The sequence below is a fragment of the Leptonychotes weddellii genome, chromosome 11, assembly GCF_054177405.1.
Source record: "Leptonychotes weddellii isolate Sample4059 chromosome 11, ASM5417740v2, whole genome shotgun sequence".
Lineage (NCBI taxonomy): Eukaryota > Metazoa > Chordata > Mammalia > Carnivora > Phocidae > Leptonychotes > Leptonychotes weddellii.
In genome coordinates this window covers 41,108,802-41,121,449 of record NC_138379.1, presented here as the reverse complement: position 1 = coordinate 41,121,449, position 12,648 = coordinate 41,108,802, and the positions used below count along the sequence as shown (strand labels likewise).

At 45.9% G+C, this 12,648-nt stretch overlaps 1 long non-coding RNA gene across 1 annotated transcript in view; it reads left to right on the top strand.

Annotated features, from left to right (window-relative positions):
- Positions 1-5,339, top strand: part of LOC115936716 (uncharacterized) — a 201,162-nt gene extending 195,823 nt beyond the window's left edge. Inside the window, exon 5 of the long non-coding RNA XR_014138361.1 lies at positions 4,367-5,339. This is a non-coding gene — a long non-coding RNA (uncharacterized LOC115936716). The remainder of the gene's footprint in view (positions 1-4,366) is intronic.
- The last annotated feature ends 7,309 nt before the right edge of the window (positions 5,340-12,648 follow it).

The following is a 12,648-nucleotide window of genomic DNA, read 5'->3' as shown; positions in this document are numbered from 1 at the left end:
AAAAAAAAAAAAAAAGATTAGCTGTTCACTTAACCCCAACTTCCTCAAGAAGATGAGAAATGTGCCCCCCGCTGGAGGCATCTCTTGGAGAGCTGGCTTAATGATCTTGTGTTACTGCTGGGTAAGAGCCCTTCTCTCTCTGCTATACAGAACAGCCTTTCCAGACCACTTGCCTGCACACAGGGCACCAGGGTAGTCTGGGGGAGGCGGGGGGCTGGAAGACCCCTTCTTGAGTGACTCTCCTTCCTCTGGTAAGAGCTGTGCTGGAAACTTGGGGTTCACCAGGACCACAAGGTCCTTTTCGATGAAGAGAGGTGAGGGGACCCTGAGCCGTAGGTGCCCTTCCTCACCCTTCTCGGCAGGATCGGTCAGACTTAGCCAAAGCCAACCAGAAACACTGAGTGAAAACAGGGACCTCCCAGCCTCACTTCTATCCTGTCTGGTCTCAATGGCTTCTGTCCACCATGCCCCAACTCACAGGAAATAAAGAGGATAAGTCAACAGGTTGTGGTTGTTAACCACTTTAATGGACTGGGGAGGCAAGGTCCTTGAATGTCTTCCCAGGTCAGATGGGAGTCTCCCTCCTGGAAGAAGGAAACACCTGGCAGGTTAGTGCTGGTTGTTGGCAGGAGGCCTCGGATCCTTGCCACCTGGACCTCTCCTTAGGGCTGCTTGAGTGTCATGACCTTGGGAGCCAGGGATCCAAAAACAATCGAGCTGCATCTTTTATGACCTAGTCTCAGAAGTCACACATCACTTTGCCACATTCTGTTCACTAGGAGAAAGTCAGTGTAGTCCAGGATCAAAAGGAGGGGAATTAGGCTCCACTTTTTGAAGAGAGAGGTATCAAAAAATTTGTGGGCACAGCTATTACCTAACAGTCCTTGTATAAGTGCAAGAGACATAGAAATGAGACATACAAAATCCCTGCCCTCAAGAAACTTTCCGCTTAACAAAGGAGACCAACATTTTACCTAAGCTGTGGGAGCACAGAGAAGGAAGTTTCTACTGGGGGAAGGAAGGCAAGTGGGAGAGGAGTCTCTGAGAGGAATAGCATTTGATGTGGGCCTTAGATTGTGAGTAGGAATGTGTTAGATAAAGTGAACCCCATTCCAACCTCCTTCTTGTATTCCAGAAGCTGATAAGATAAAACTACACTTCCCAGTAAGATGCACAAAAGCAAGATTTGAAGAGGAGAATTCAGGCATGGGCTAAGCTCCCATCCCTTCTGCCATTTCTGCTCACAAATCTGCCGTGGGAGTGTTTGCTTTTTCTGAGACATCCGTGGCAGTGGCCCCAGTGTTCAGACACAGGCTCGTGGGTATCCAGAGAAAAAGTGCTAATGAGATTGTGGCTGGTGAGGATGGTTCTGGGGTGGCAGCTGTGCCAAATGACGACGGGTGACTTCCTGAGGGTAAAAAATGCTCAGGCCTTGCAGAGCCTCTTCTAGAGCTGGGGTAGAAGGACTCAGAGCACGTGGACAGCTTCCTTAAACTTTCCCTCCAGTGTCCCCTCCTTCTGGCCACCTCAACTTCAACTTTTCTCTGTCCTTAGGCAAGTGAGGGGTCACCCTGTTGCAAGCGCTCAGAGGTAATCTTAATTAGGAAAGGGCCAGGATCTTGAGCCTTCACTGCAACTGAGAGGGAAGCCATTTCATTTTAACAACTAATTACTCCATAAAATCCATAAAATGACAACAAAAAAATTAATCTGGCCCTCTCCAGACTTTTACTGTTTCCTTCACTGAACCCACCCACATACCCATGGGCAAAGCTGTCAGCCATATGAGGTGTTGCTGGCTTCGTTTAAGAGATAAAGATGGGAATTTGAGAAAGTTTATAAACTCAGCAGTGCTGGGAAGCCAACTTTGCTTCACTGGTATCTGCCTGTGGTTTCTGGGCTGAGATATGCAGGTTGTACAGACTCATCTGCCACCCGCCCTGGGCAGCGAAGACACTGACTTGGGCAGAGCTCTAGCTGCTTATCTTCAATCTTTAATGCATCAGCATCACATGGCAGCCTCCCCCATCTCTCACTTGCCCAGCACCACCTCCTACATACACACCACCCCAGACACTCTTTGGAGACTGACATCTCCACCCTCACTTGGTAAATATTTATAGCTTAAGAGATGGCAGGCTGGAAAGCACACAACAACCATGGATCCCACCCTCAGTGGGACTTGCCTGGTGTCCGTCTGGCTTGTAACCTCTCTGAGTGCAGGGCAAGGCAAGGGTATCGCCTGGGGAAGAGGCGATAAACATACACTTCTTGGCTGAGGCCCTAATTGACAGAATCTTGAAACCAGAAGCCTAGATTTCCTGCATAGCCCACGAGCCTTGGATCTCCATGGGTGCACACCCTCGAAGGAAGACAAGCATGAGGATGAAATTAATTTGACATTTGAAAGATGACTCTTTCTTTTCTTTTGTTAATTTAAATTCAATTTAATTAACATATAGTGTATTATTAGTTTCAGAGGTAACTTAGTGTTTCATCAGTTGCATATAACACCCATTGCTCATTACATCAAGTGCCCTCCTTAATGCCCATCACCCAGTTACCCCATTCCCCCACCCAATGCCCCTCCAGCAACCCTCAGTTTGTTTCCTATAGTTAAGAGTCTCTTGTGGTTTGTCTCCTCTCTGTTTTTGTCTTATTTTTCCTTCCCTTCCCCTATGTTCATCTGTTTTGTTCTTAAATTCCACATATGAGTGAAATCATATGGTGTTTGTCTTTCTCTGACCAACTTATTTCACTTGGCATAATACCCTCTAGTTCCATCCATGTTGTTGCAAAAGGCAAGATTTTATTCTTTTTATTGGCTGAGTAGTATTCCTGTGTGTGTGTATCACATCTTCTTTATCCATAAAATGCCTCTTTCTTGAACAGCAGCAATAAAAGGGGGGGGGTCCAAAAAAAGACCCCCTCATGCAGCTTCTAAACATTTTCTAGGTCCTGGACCCCTTTCAGAATATGGTTAAAGCTCTGAGTACCCTCCCCCAGGAAAATGCATGCAGTACATACACACAACACCGTGCATGTAATAACTTCAGAGATTGAAAGATAAATTAGACCCAGGCCTTTACCTTCCAGAAGCTAACAGTCTTACAGAGAAGGCAAACAAACAAAGAAAAAAAGCACATAAATATAGATGAGAACATGACCAGCACTCTGAAGGACTGTGGTGTGTAAGGACTTTGAGAGTTTCTGAGGGAGAGATCAAGCTGTAAGGTAAAGGGCCAAGCAGAACGGGAAGGAACCAGTCCCAGCTGCTCCTCATGTGTACTCCAGATGCCCGCTGAGGGCCTCCGCTCCTTGATGTCCAGGTGAGGTGGGCTTGGACTTCTGAATCCCATGGACTAGGGAGTTCCACACCCTCTCCAGTATTTCTGCTGGCTCCCTGTGGGGTCCTTGGTCTCCTGGCCCTTCTACCTCTCAAAATTCTGGCTTCCTCACACACCACTTCTGTCCTCATACTACATCCTCCCCAACATGAAATTCAGTCACTCCTTTGGTTTCCACACACAAAAAAATCAATCACACCACAAGTTTTATAAACTATGAGAAAGGGGGTCCTGTAAAGGGGTCATGTTGTACAGCACCTGGCCTTCAGTCATCCATTGAGTTCCTCTGCCTTCTCTCCACACTTTTGTCCCTTTCTTCCTGTCTTTCAGGGGCAACTCTTAAAGTTCCTGAGACTTAGTGTCCCCTGACATGTAGGCCCCAGGAAGGATGAGGTGACAGTTGGTGGGGAGAGGAACCACACCCTCTCCAAGCACTTATCAAAGTACCCTTCCAACACACACACACACAGTGCTTTCTCCAAGAGCAATTCAGCAATTGAAGTCTCTCCATCCATCCCACTTGTACTGGTTAGTTGAAGAGAACAAAATCCACTCCAGCTAGATTAAGTGAGAAAGGATTTATGGCAGGATATTGTCTTATAGAACTACTAGGAGCAATTTAGAAAGGACTTCGGGTGGAGCTTTCAGAAAAGCCTCCCAAAGAAGATCGGGGCCACCGAGGAAGCTGCTCAGTCCAGAACCAGTGCTGTCCCTGCCACAAGGCCACCAGCATCCCTGAGGCTAGTGACAGGACACTAGGATGTCTCTTCATGCTGCCAGAGAAAGCTCAGTCAGTCCCTCCATGGCAATACCAGCAGAAGCAGCAGGAACAGCAGAGGTATGGTCTCTGCCTGGCTTCCACCCAGCTCTCCCAGTGCACCTGATAGTTGGGCCTTACTTACCTTACTTACCTCCATATCCCTGATTGCACAAGAGTCTGGGAAATGTGGTTTTTAGCTTTCCAGCCTTTGCAGTACTGGAATTCTTACTTGAATTCTCTCTCTCTCTTGCCCTCTCAGCTTGGTGGCTTGCATGCTGCCATGTTGGAGAGGCCCACGTGGCAAGGAACTGAGGGAGGCCTCAGCCAACAGCTAGGAAGAAACAGCTAGAAGAAACTTATATGCCAATAGACATACAAGCAAGCTTAAGATGAAGATCTTTCTTCAGTCAGGCCTTGAGATGACTATACCCCAGGTGAAACCTTGATTCCAGACTGTGAGAGACCCTGAAACAGAGAACCCAAGTAAGCTGTGCCTGGATTCCTCACCTACAGAAACAGGAAAAAATAAATATTGTTGTTTTAAGCCACTAAGTTTTAGGAAAATTCGTTATGTTGCAATAGATAACTAATATAGTTCCCTTCACAGTATCATGGGTTCCATTTCTGGGCCAGCTTGCTCTGTGAGTGAAGAGAAGAAAGGAACATGCTCTCTTTTGCATCATACCCTGAGGTCTGATCTTCCATCCAAGGGAAGATATTTGAGAGTCTATCACAGTCAGGATCTACTGGGCCTGCCCACCAGGTGCACACTCTGGCCTGAGCACTCATCCTTGTGATGTGGGCCACGCACATTTGTGTGCCCTTCACCACACAGCCGTCTCCCTCACTCAGACACAGAAGCTGTGATGCCAGGCTCCCCTTCTCCTTGGCACCAGGGAGAGCCAGGACTGGGGTGAGGCAAGGGAGGTGCCCAGGGGCAAAATTGTAGGAGATATTCCCTCTCTGACTTATGCAAATCTGGGATTGGCACCTGCAAGTGAGTGTCTCTTTAAATTTTGTGCTCTCAGTACCTCATTTACTTCATCTTAGTTCCGGCCCCGCTCCCAAGGCAGACCTTCCCTGCATAGCCCCGGCCTTGACAGTCCCGGAAACAGGTCCTGGCCAGCACAATAGTCAGATTTCCTGCCACCTCCAGCTTGATTCCTGGGCCAGATGTCAGAGGGGCTCTCTGAGAGCCAACCCTTCTACACCAGCATTCCATAATTTAGGAGTCTTCAGCAGATGTATTTAAATCCTTCTGTCCTGATGTCTCCATGAGGGATAATGGTCTTTTGTCTTTTGTACTAAGGAGCTTCCTTCTCCTTTTTCACACCAACGGCCAATAACAGAGATAGAATATGGCTAAGGTCACCTCACTTCCCACTAACTTGCTCTCAAGGGAGAAAAAAGAAGATAAGCACTGCAGTAAAAATAGATAAATTCAACAACATCAAAATTTAAAACTTCTGTGCATCAAAGGACACAATCAACAAAGTGAAAAGGCAACACACAGAATGGAAGAAAATATTTGTAAATCATATATCTGATACAGAATTAATATCCAGAATATATAAAGAACTCATACGAATCAATAACAGTAAGCTGATTGTAAAAATGGGCAAAGGGCTTGAGGAGACATTTCTCCAAAGAAGATATACAAATGCTAATAATCAGATGTAAAGATGGTCAACATTACCAATCATTAGCGAAATGCAAATCAGAACCACAATGAGATACCACCTCACACCCACACACCCACTAGGATGCCTCCTATCAAAAGAAAGAAAGAGAGAGAGAGAGAGAAGGAGGGAAGGAGAGAGGAAGGAAGGAAAAAACAAGTGATGAGGATGTGGAGAAATTGGAACATTTGCAAAATGGTGCAGCTACTGTGGAAAACAGTATGACATTCCTCCAAAAATTAAAAATAGAATTGCTATATGATCCAGCAATTTGCACTTCTGGGTATATACCCAAAATAACTGAGAGCAAGGTCTCAAAGAGATATTTGTACACCCATATTCATAGCAGCATTATTCACAATAGCCAAAAGGTAGAAGCAACCCAAGTGTCTATTGACAGATGAATAGATTAAGTGTGGTGTATACATACAATGGAATATTATTCAGCCTTAAAAGGAAGAAAATTCTGACACATGCTACAACATGTATGAACAGTGGCTGGAGAACATCATTCTAAGTGAAATAAAACAATCATAAAAAGACAAATATCGTTTGATTCCACTTACCCAGAGTAGTCAAATTCATAGAGACAAAATAGAATGGTGATGGCCAGGGGCTGAGGGAGGGAAGAATGGGGAGTGTAATGGGTATAGAGTTTTAGTTTTGCAAGATGAAAAGAATTCTGGAGATCGGTTGCACAACAATGAGATGTAGTTTACTGAACTCTACGCTTAGAAATAGTGGAGACGATAGATTTTGATGTTATGTGCATCTTACCACAATTAAAAATCTTACAAAAAGAAAAGCACTGTACATGAACTGCCTCCCTCTGACTTCTCTGTATCATACAATGTTTGAGCATTGCAATTTGGACCAGAATGGCCTTTAGAATGTCCCCTGAGTCTGCAGAGCACTGTGTACTTCAGTGTAGTGAGACAACAGCTACCATTCGGGGGTGCTAGGCACTGTGATAAGTGCTTTACTTGTGGTTTCTTATTTAACCCATATGAAGATCCTAAGAGGTAGGTCTCATTATTAGAGATGAAACTCAGACTTTGACAGATTAAGTAACTTTCCTGAGGTCACAGAGCTAATACATTACGGCCCTGGGGCCTGAACCTAGGACTAGTGGGTTCTGAGGCTGCTTGCCCAACCACTATGTCACACCGCCTCCCTAGCATTGGTTGATTTTTCAAACATCCACTTTGCTTCTCCCTCCTACCACAGTCAGAACCCTAATAAAGTGGTTTTCTATCTTCCTCATTCCCACCACCACCCCCAGGAAATGTTAAGAAATATACACGGATAACTTCATACCTGTTCCTCACCGTCCTCCCCAAAAAGCCCACTTAGACTCAATCACCTACAGGAGGCCGCCATGGGTGTGGTAGGTGGCATGCTACCCTGGAAGGGAGGCCATGAAATTTAGAGCCAAAGAGCCCTGGGTTGGAAGCCCAGCTCCACCCCTTTGTAGCTGTTTGACACTGAGCAGGTGACACTCTCTCTGACTATCATTCATCATCTTTAAAATGGTAAGGAATGCTCACCTCTCAGGGAGGTTAGACGGTATATATATATATTATATATATACATATATTTTATATTTATATATAAAATCTCCCATGTCATTCAAGGTTGTCTGCTCTTTGAAATTCAAAACCATTGGCTTGAATCTCATCTTAGCTTCTGCAAAGGATGAGATCCATTTAGAGACTTATTCCTCTGTAGATTACAATTGTGTCATTTTCCGTAGAAGGCAAAGAGGCTACAATGGGCTTTGGACATTATTTTCTTCTTCTCTCTTATATGTGGAAAGCTCTGAGAACTGTGCCAGCTCCGTTGTGATCACTTTGAGGACCAAGAGGCCAGTGGAGGGCTAGGAAGGAACAGTTCTCCTTATTAAAGCAGAGGCTTAACCCTTCCAGGCTTCCTACAGAAGAGTTCTGTGAGAAGTTGATCCACTCTGAGGTCTTCTGATATAGGAAACCCAAACCTACAGGCCTTAAACAACCAAGACAACTTACTGGTTCATGAAATCTTCAGTTCAGAGGTAGTATGGGTTTCTGGCACAGGTTGTTCAGAGGCTCCCAATGTTTTGGGGTCTATAACTCTGCCTGTTTCTCACCTCCACCCGCCCCCATCAGCGTTTTCTGACCCAGCCTTTTCTGGGGGAGGTGGGGGGCTGCTGGCTACATGCTAACTCATTCACATCCAATGGGTCGATGTAATTGTATGTCCACTCCTAAAACAACCCCAGTAACCAAGGGAGCCCCAAGGGAGTAGGGATTATGTTGATGATTAAGCCAGTTAGAACCTACCCCTGAAACCAAGAGTTGATCTGATCCTAGACTTAAACCACATTGTTGCTACACACAATGAAATGGCTGCCATTTATCAGTATGGATGTGGGTGTGTTGTGTTTCGTCAGTGTGTGTGAGATGTGTGTTTGTGTGTATGAGGGTGTGTTAAGTGTATGTAAACGTGTCTGTGTGAGCATGTGTGTGAGATGTATGTATATGTGTGTGTGCGTGTGCGTGTGCGTGTGTGTGTGTTGGAAGACCATGTGCCCAGATTAAGCATCCCTTCCTTTTGGGGCCTTTCACTCTGACCTCCGCTGCTACCACCTCGCTGGCCCCTAGGGGGCACTGTGCTCCCCTTTTGACCCTACGGTCAATGTTTGTGCAAAATCCCTTTTCGCCTAAGCACAGATGATAGGTTACAAACTTTAAAAACATCTTTACTAATAAAAAAGGAGGCCAGAAAGGAAATCAATCCAGAGAGCATAAGAAACATACAGTTATTCCTGACAATGTACATCGCTGAGCCAATAACTATCTCCTTTCCCCAAAGTGCTGTCTTTGAGGCTTCCCAGCTTCTGCCTGGCTCTAACTGACCAGCACCACATTATTCCCTGCTCTGCAGAACAGTCTCCAGGAGGCCCGACCCCTTGCAGCTTTCATTCGGGGCCCTTTCTCCTCCCCCATCACGGTTCCAGGACACCCTTTGCCCTTCCCAACAGCAAGGGGCCCACAGTATAACCAGCTTCCTTACACTTGAAGTGGTAAGAATCAGCACCACCTAAACATAAATAGGAAGGTTGCCTCACGCCCTCCATCAGTGCACTTTTTTTTTTTAATTTTATTATGTTATGTTAGTCACCATACATTACATCATTAGTGTTTGATGTAGTGATCCACGATCCATTGTGCACTTTTGATTCCTACAAAGGACTAGACGGTCCCTTCTGCCCAGACACTAATCTAGTTCCGGTTCTAGCTGCCTGGCCTGCTGCCCAGCCCCTCCCCTCACTCCACCCCCACCCCCACCCCAGCACAGCCACCGCGCAATGAAGCAGAACCACAGCCCTCTGCTGCTCTCTGCTGGGGCCTTGCTGTCACAGCCCTGGGGTTCTGCAACAGGAACCAGGGGCTCGTCTCCCCAAATGTTTCAGATTTCTCCTTTGGGCCAATCACTGGAACACAGATACTGATATTTAAACCCACCAATCGCTAGTCAGATGCTCAATTATAAAAACTAAGAATAAATAAAGAGGTGGAGGGGATTTAAAACGCTCACCTCAAGGGCCACAGTGAAGATTAAAATGCGTACTCATTCATTCATTCATGAGTCAAACGTTTATTACACGCCAACTATTTGCTAGACACCGTGTAGACACTAAGGATACTAAGAGGAATAAAAACGAAACACCCCATAAAGGAAATAAATAAGATGCTGGGGGGGAATATAACAAGGGGAAGCTACTTGGATGAGGAAGAAGCAACACACCAAGAACAGGATGGGGGCGGGGGGGGGGGGCGCGCTGAGTCTCCTCAGCAGAGAGGCAAGAAGACCACTGTGAGGCCCAGAGAAGGTGCGTGAGGTTGGGAGTAGCTAGAGCTTCAGTGGGGGTAGTAGACACTGGCCAGAGCGGGCAGAGCCTCGCAGAGGGTGGGAAGAAGTCTGGGCATGATTGTCAGTGCAGTGGAAGCCATCAAAGATTTGGGAAGTGGGGTTCTGAGTCCTCCCACTCCTCCAGCCATGCCCTTCGCTGCTCTACAGTCTCCCGCTGACTCCCTCTCTTCTACCCATCTCTAAATGTTGCTATTCCTCAAGGCTCTGTCCTAACTCTCCTCCTTCCACTCTCTCTTCTCCCTCCATCACCTCACCCACTCCCACAATTCAAAACAGCATTCATATGTGGGGTGGTGGCTCCACCTGGACCTCTCCTTCTGGCTCCAGATCCACATATCAAACAGCCTACTTGCTGTCCGCTTTGGATTCCTCAGACGTCTCAAACGGAACATCTCAGCCCCGCACTCTTGCTATCACCGCAGCCCATTCACCTTCCTTCCCAAACCCATCTCTCCTCTAAATCTTCCCCATCTCGGCAAATGGCACCACTTGCGGTGACTCCAAAGAAATTTAAAGGATCCGATCTAGCTGCCTGGCCTGCTCCCCAGCCCCTCCCCTCACCAGCCCCACACCCCCCGCGAAGCAGAACCACAGCCCTCTGCTGCCCTCTGCTGTGGCCTTGCTGTCACAGCCCGGGAGTTCAGCAGCGGGGACCAGGGTTCTCTTTCTTCCCCAACTTTTTCAGAGTTCCCTTTTGGTCCAGAAAGGTGCAAAATGAAAAGAAGACTCCCGGGAATCAGCTATGATTCCTTCCTGTGACTTACCTTATACCCAAGCTACCAACAAATTTGTTGATTCTACTTTCAGAATGTGTCTCGGAGTTGCACATTTATCCCCAGCTGCACTGCCCCTCTGTGGCCTACCACCATCCCTGGTCCAGATCACTGCAAGGACCCCCTAACTGACCTCCTCCCTGCAGCTTTTGTTCTCCTCCCACCCAGCTCCACCTAAGAGCCAGAGTGATGATGTTAGGCTCTGGGAAATGGGAGCATGGCATCTCCCTACTCCAAATCCGTTCTCATCGTCCCTTTGTACTCAGGACAAAACCAAGCTTTCCTAACAAAATCTGGCCTATCTTTCCAACCCCATCTCACCTCTTTCTGTCCTGTGTTTACGGTGCTCACCACACTGGTCTTTTTTTAGTGCCTTCAAACACACCAGGCTGTTTTCTGCCTGCCAACAGTTGGATACGTAGCTTCCTTTACCTGGACTGCTCCTGCCTCCACCTCCATGAAGCTGATCACTTCTCATTCTTCAAATGTCAGCTCTTAGCAAGGTTCTCTCTGTCCACCTTGTCCAAAGCATGTCCACTTCTAGGGCTCTCCGATACCAAAACATATTTTCAAACTTCAATCAATAAAGAAGTTGGATATAAGAGAAGAAATTAATGGAACCAAAGAAAAATCAAAAATAGACTGTAATGCACAAGGGAATTTAGTATGCTATAAAGGTGTTGAGGTGAGATTTCAAATCACTGGGGAAAAGAGAGACGAGTAAATAAATGGTGACCTTGTAATAGTCAATATCTACTGAGGTAAGAGCAAAGCCGGGGCCCTGTCACACTCTTTATGCCCAAGTCAATTTCAGATAGATCAAATATTTAATGAAAAAATAAATCATAAAATATCTAAAAATGTGGATTAATTTAGCACTAATCTAAGAAAGAGGCTTTTCTGAGAAGGCTTTAAGTCCAAAAGCTATAAAGGGAAAAGTTGATAAATTCATCTAAGTAACAATGTAACTCTGATATAGAAAAAGAAAGGAAAAAAAAACCACCTAAAACTAAATCAAAAGACTAAGTTCTGGGTGCCTGGGTGGCTCAGTTGGTTAAGCGACTGCCTTTGGCTCAGGTCATGATCCTGGAGTCTCCGGATCGAGTCCCCCATCGGGCTCCCTGCTCGGCAGGGAGTCTGCTTCTCCCTCTGACCCTCCCCCGTCTCATATGCTCTCTCTCTCTCATTCTCTCTCTCATAAATAACTAAAATCTTTAAAAAAAAAAAAAGACTAAGTTCCAAAACAGGGAAAATATATTTAAAACAGATTTCTCAAAGAGCTCTTTTCCTTAACTTAAGTAGAATTGATACAAATGAATATTCAAGAAAAAAAGAGCTCAATAGAAAATTGTGCGAGGGGGCGCCTGGGTGGCTCAGTCGTTAAGCGTCTGCCTTCGGCTCAGGTCATGATCCCAGGGTCCTGGGATCGAGTCCCACATCGGGCTCCCTGCTCTGCGGGAAGCCTGCTTCTCCCTCTCCCACTCCCCCTGCTTGTGTTCCTGCTCTCGCTATGTCTCTCTCTGTCAAAAAAATAAAAAGTAAAATCTTTAAAAAAAAAAAAGAAAGAAAGAAAATTGTGCGAGGGATAGAAATAGTTTATAGAAAAACAAATTCAAAAGATGATAAACATAAGGTAAGATGCACTACTTCATGTATAATTTTCTAAACGCAAATCAAAATAGTAAGAAAACATTTTTTTCTTTACTCGTCAGACTGGTACAAGGCTTCTCTGATGCTGGCAGGACTGTGAGGGGAATGAATCCTCTTGCCCACTTGTGATGGGAGAGGCCACAAACCAGTGCCTTACTGCAGGTTAATGTGATAAATTCCAAAGTTTTGAAGGCACATATCCTTTCGCATAGCAAAGAATTTACATATGGTTGTACGTGCAAAAATGCAGCCATATATATGTACAAGAATCTTCTTGGCAGAATTTTTATAAAAGTAACACCCAAAGTGTCTATTAAAAGACACTTAGGGCACCTGGGTGGCTCAGTTGGTTAAGCGACTGCCTTCGGCTCAGGTCATGATCCTGGTGTCCCGGGATCGAGTCCCACATCGGGCTCCCTGCTCAGTGGGGAGTCTGCTTCTCCCTCTCCCGCTCCCCCCTCTTGTGCTCTCTCTCTCTCAAATAAATAAAATCTTTAAAAAAAAAAAAGTAAGTAAATTATATGTCC